The sequence below is a fragment of the Macrobrachium nipponense genome, chromosome 1, assembly GCF_015104395.2.
Source record: "Macrobrachium nipponense isolate FS-2020 chromosome 1, ASM1510439v2, whole genome shotgun sequence".
NCBI classification, from domain to species: Eukaryota; Metazoa; Arthropoda; class Malacostraca; order Decapoda; family Palaemonidae; genus Macrobrachium; species Macrobrachium nipponense.
Window position 1 is genome coordinate 120,218,020 of NC_087200.1, and position 6,000 is coordinate 120,224,019.

At 36.4% G+C, this 6,000-nt stretch overlaps 1 protein-coding gene across 1 annotated transcript in view; it reads right to left on the reverse strand.

Moving 5' to 3' along the window:
• The window catches only part of LOC135218922 (THAP domain-containing protein 2-like), a 56,318-nt gene extending 52,750 nt beyond the window's left edge, over positions 1-3,568 (reverse strand). Inside the window, exon 1 of the mRNA XM_064255364.1 lies at positions 3,454-3,568. The gene's annotated coding sequence lies outside the window, so the exon portion shown is untranslated. The remainder of the gene's footprint in view (positions 1-3,453) is intronic.
• Positions 3,569-6,000: the final 2,432 nt, after the last annotated feature.

The window sequence follows — 6,000 nt, forward strand, 5'->3', positions numbered from 1 at the left end:
CTTGAAAAGTCTTCCAACCTTGTTCATCTAAACTACGGCACTCATCACAAGTTAATCCTTGCTACAGCACTGACCCTACATTAATACATTTGGAGTGCAGATCGTAACAGTTTTGCTAATCTAGTTTTGCAGCCACTGCTGCAAAACCTAATGAAGAAGGAACTAGCATCAGGCATCTTCGTAATAACTGTTAATGACTAGGCAGCTAACTGATGTGCAAAGCAAAAAAGCCAACAAGAAATTGTGCATCACCAAAAAAAAAAAATCCACAATGGCGACGAAAGTCGACTGCAACAACAAACCACCAGTGTTACCCCGTGGCCGGCAGAAAACGAATTGAAGTCTAAAAGCTCAGCAGTACCAGGTATTCCTGATAGTGGGCGGGATCTGTATCACCTACACAAAAGATGGCAGCGCTGCTACCGCCGCCAGGAATTTGAATTTTCGACTGCCAGGTAAGAAAGCGTACAGCTAGTCTAATTGTTTGGTAAGTCACTTATGTGAAAATGACATTTTTATGATAAAATAAAAGTTTTAATTATACTTACCCTATAATCATGCATAGCCAAGAGTTTCACTCGCCAGCAGCTAATTTCCATAGTTTTGTTTTCGTTTAGGTAACAGTGCCCCACCCACTTTCAGGGCAAGAGCTAATTTTTTTTATGCTCACCAACAGAAATCAATGCTAGGGGATGGAGGGTGGGCTCGGAGGGGACGGCAAAATGAGTCATCGTTGCCAATCTAGTGGAGCTTCACACATACGCAGATGCATTTACAAACTGTTTCCATGAATTCCAGTTGTCATAGTAATGCAATAATGATAAAATTGCTCTATTATGTTATATACTACAAATAGATACGCTAACACATACCTATTGGCAACATTGATAAACAATAGAAGAACGCGAACAACGCTGTAGCTACTGTTCACAGCAAAACTGTTGATATTCGAGTCAGGAATCTATTCACTTTTTCAACAACGAATATTTTCAAATTAATAATCATGAATATGTAAAGAATTTATGCAATTCATGACCTTATACTGCCGTTAAATTATTTATTTAAATAATTATCTAGTGCATGCTTCTTCTTCTTCTTCTTCTACCAAAAAATCGTAGTTCCTTGGATAAGTCACGGTTGGAAGTCATGTTTACGATTTTTGTGAAGAAAGTGCCCCAGCTCTATGGGTACAAGTGGTGTACGGATTTAGCACATGGAATGGGAAGTTTATTGACACAAGCGACTCCACAAACACGAGATGGAGTCAAACTTCTAAATATTCGGAGTTGTAAGTAAAAATTTTGAAAGCGTCATGGAGGTATGTCTGCACTGCATAGAGCCAGACTTTCATTAACTCTGTTTAATCTTAAAATATGACCTTAATTTCTAACTTTGGAGAAAATACTTACTTCGAAAGGATAATAGGGTAAACAACTGCAGTTGATCCATCGTCATCGCATGGCTCAGCCATATTCACTCAATATTTAATTGGTGAAACAAGAATACAATTACATCTTTAAGCATACCATTCAAAAGATTGAAGTTTCGGCAACAAAATGTGATATATGAAAGCCCATACGAACTAAAATAAGCATGTGAGCTCTTTGTAAAATATGTTTTCAAGGCAGTTTTGAAATCCAATATGGTGGGAACCTCGTGACTTGCCGTTCATAACCACAGACAATCCACCATCTTTCCCAGTCTTCCCAGCACTCATTTGAACAATGTTAGCGTATATATGTAATGTTTATTGATCTTACTCAAGATTGCAGTTGTAATCAGCCCAATAAAACATTTAGTTGCCTATATTAGTGAAAGTATGCAACTTTTTATTCCCGGGGTCATGGTTTGAACTGAAATTCATTTTTACCTTATTATCGGTGGTTTTATCGTTATTGCCATCACAACTGAAACTCCACAGTGCTTATTTGATTGTAATTATACACATTTTGGTCTTAATTCACTCCAAATTGCACTTGAACTATGCTGCGGTTCCTTGTTCCTAAGCGCTCACTCCACAAACACAGTTACGGGCAGCATACGAGCACACGGTTTATGAGGTGCAAGGCTTTATTCCCTTAATTGTTTACTTTACTCATTATTTAGTTTAACTTTACTTTGTTACTTCAAAATGTTTATTTAATTCATGTCTATTATCCCTTTTTTCCAACCAAATTAACCCCTAAAAATTACAGATATTTCTGAAGTGCTTACAAGCAGACGACGGCAAAAATGACTCATCGTTGCCAACCTAGTGGAGCTTCACACATACGCCAATACATTTACAAACTGTTTCCATGAATTCTAGGTGTCATAGTAATACAGTAATGATAAAATTGCTATATATAATATGTATATATACTACAAATAGATATCCTAATTTCACTTATTTCTCTGGTTTTGTGTAAGTCTTATACCCAGCTTGGAGGGTAAACACATACCAATTAGCAACACTGATAAACAATTGAAGGGCGCGAAGAACGCCGGAGGTACCGTTCACAACCAAAACTGTTGATATTCGAGTCAGGAATCTAGTTACTTTTTCAACAACGATAATTTCAAATTAATAATCATGAATATGTAAAAATATTTATGCAATTCATGACCTTATACTGCCATTTAATTATTTAAATAATTATCTAGTGCACACTTCTTCTTCTTCTACTAGAAATCGTAGTTCCCTTGGATAAGTAGTGGTTGGAAGTCGGTGTTTATGATTGTTGTGATGAAAGTGCCCCAGCATCTATGGGTACAAGTGGTGTGCGGATTTAGCACAGGAAATGGGAAGTTTGCTGACACTAGCGACTCCGCAAACATCGAGACGGCGTCAATCTTCGAAACATTTTTAGTTGTAAGTAAAAATTTCGAAAGCGTCATGGGGGTAGTTGGGGGTAGTGTGCACTGCGTTTGGTCACACTTTTCATTACCCTCTGTTTAGTCTTAAAATATGGCCTTAATTTCTAACTTTGGAGAAAAATACTACTTCTTACTTCAAAAGGAGAGTGGAGGTCTCAAGCTGTTCCTCTCACCACCAACTACTCATGACTGATGACCTTCTCTGGTGTCAGGATGTGTTGAAGTACTTTTTCGATGGGTGGATCCACACGCGGTGGAAACTGGATCCGCTAGTCCAGTCATTTGTTCCCCCTAAATATCGAGTGAAAAAGTGGCTCATTGGTCCGTGCAAGTGCCAGCACAGCGGTATTTTACCCTAATGGCTACTGAGAAGTTTTGAATAACTTGTACAGTTTCACTAGGTGGATCCGGTAGTTCAACCTTGGGTGAGCTACCTGGTCTAACATTGACATAGGCTAGCTACTACCTTTATACCTAGGCCTAAAGGCTTCTAGTGCTAAAGTTTGGTAAAGAGGGTTAGCCTAATACCTATACCTAGGTAGTAAGCTAAGGCTACTACATACTAGGTAGTAGTACAACGATCTATGGTTTACTTACAAATGAAACGTCTTCTCGCTTTCTCCACACTGCCTGTTTTGGCAGTCAACAGCAGCACAGTCGGCATTTTTTACTGTCTCATTTTGTTAACTTCACATCTACGTCACTTGAAAGTGTATCAGGATTCGGTTTGTTATGTCGCCAGACTACCATAGATATCAAATAAACAATAAGCATGACACCACGATAACGATTTTTTTTTTTTTTTTTATTACAGCGATACAATGATTTTAACACTTTCGGCAAAACTCTATAGCTATCGCACTTTTATTTTCATGTGAATTTTTATTAGTTTTATTATTTACCAAATGAGCTTTTATCTGGCTGCCTGGCAGGTTAATTAAGCTTTTTCCCGTTGTTCCTGTGCATTTTTTAATCCCTCTATCGTTGAGTAATAATTTTGTCCTCGACAATTACCAAATGAGCAAAATCTGGCCTGGCAGGTTAATTAATTTTTCCTGTGGTTCCAGGTTTTTATCATTTATCCGTGATGGATATAATTTTGTCCTCGACAATTACAATGAGTAATTACCTAGGTAATATATAATTAGTATTACGCACAAATTATTGGAAACAAATACACATGCGAGATGTGAATCGCATAGTTTTATTTGTTACAGTATCACCGTTTAATGTTTTTACCAGCTTAGTGTCGCATCCCGTAGGTCCGCCATTTTTGTTGGGCAGCCATCAGCGAAGCCATCTTAGACTGACCATCACAGAGTCGTTCCGATATATCTCTGGTGTTTTCACAAGGTTAACTATGCCTTGCTGTAGTGCATATGATGATTTCGAATCGCAGTGGGATTATTTCCAAGGTATCCAGGACAGGGACCGACCTATCTCAAAAGAGAACATATCACAAGTTAGGTGACAACGTATATTTATCTTGGTTAGTAAACAAAAATCGTTGGTGATCTAGTAGTGTCAACATATTGTATCCATGGAATATTATGGTTATGACCACCCCAAAAATCAATCACAAAACACAGCGGATTAATTCAAAGAAAAAATGTGGAATCATTGATGCAAATAACCACAGATTATCGTTATTGATAAGCCAGGCCATTGCTTCCCTAAAACATGTGGGAATGTTTGAGAAACATGTTCGAGAGCATATTTATATCACACAGAACTAATATATTTACATACATAGGTACTACATACACGGTACATACATACGTACACACACATAATACATCATAGGCTACATACATACATACATACTATACATACTATATATATATATATATATATTATATATATATAGTATATATATATATATACATATATATATATATATACACACGTCAATAATATACTGGTAATCTTAGGCACGAAGATATAGTAATTCCGTCGTATTCCACATAGGAAAATGAAAAAGATATGTCTCAGAAAAATGCCCAACAGTTTCGGTCCTCACCAATGGACCTCTTCTTGGAGCGTTTATTAAACGCTCCAAGAAGAGGTCCATTGAAGGGACGAAATTAACTGTTGGGCATTTTCTGAGACATACCTTTTTCATTTTCCTATGTGGAATACACGGAATATACGTCTAAGAGAACAAGACGTAGAGGTCAGAGGAAGATGGAAAGGCTGACTAGAAACAGCGAACCCATATAGAAATGGGGAAAAGCTGAAGGCAAAGGATATAATGTATGTATAGTAGGATATATATATAGATATATATATATATATATATATATATATATATGTGTATGTATATATATATTATTATATATATATATATATATATATATATATATGTATATAGTATATATGTATATATAATATATAATATATATATAATATATATATATATATATATATATATATATATATATATAAATATATATAATAATATATATATATATATATCTATATATATATATAAAAAGTAGCTCTATATTATATATTATATATATATATAAAAGTAACCTAATGCTCCTCAACGTTGCGCGGTGTAGCTAAAGGGCCACAGTGAAAATCTGATAATCATAATGTGTTATCCTCCAAAAATCTTCGCTCATCATCTCCAGCATCCGTTTCATAGTTCTTATATGGCTGGGTCTAGGACTCATCTGGTGACTAGAAGAGCCCAGCTGACACTATCATGTAGCATACCGGAGTAGTGGGTTCTGATATCTGGGACCTGAGAGGTCATTCAATGTTGAAAGGGAAACTCAGAGTAGAGATTTTAAAGGTGTATCAAGAAGAAAGCCTCGCAGTTGCACTATAAAACAATTGTTAGGAGATAGTAGAAAGTACGATGGAAGACAGTTTATATGAACGGAGGTACAGTAAAAGTAAAAGCAATGAAAGGGGTTGGAGCCACCTTGGTTGAAGTTTGGAGCCGAAGGAATGCTGTAAAGAACCTTGAGTAATGCCTTCAGTGCACCCGGTGTACTGATGACGCTACTTCCCTTCCGGGCATGTTTTGAAATTGGTGGATCGTTTTTTTTTTTTTTTTTTGTCGCTTTGGCTGATATTGATATTCTTGGGAAAGCTTTTTCCTAGCATAGTGCATTCCATACTATTTCCTTCCAG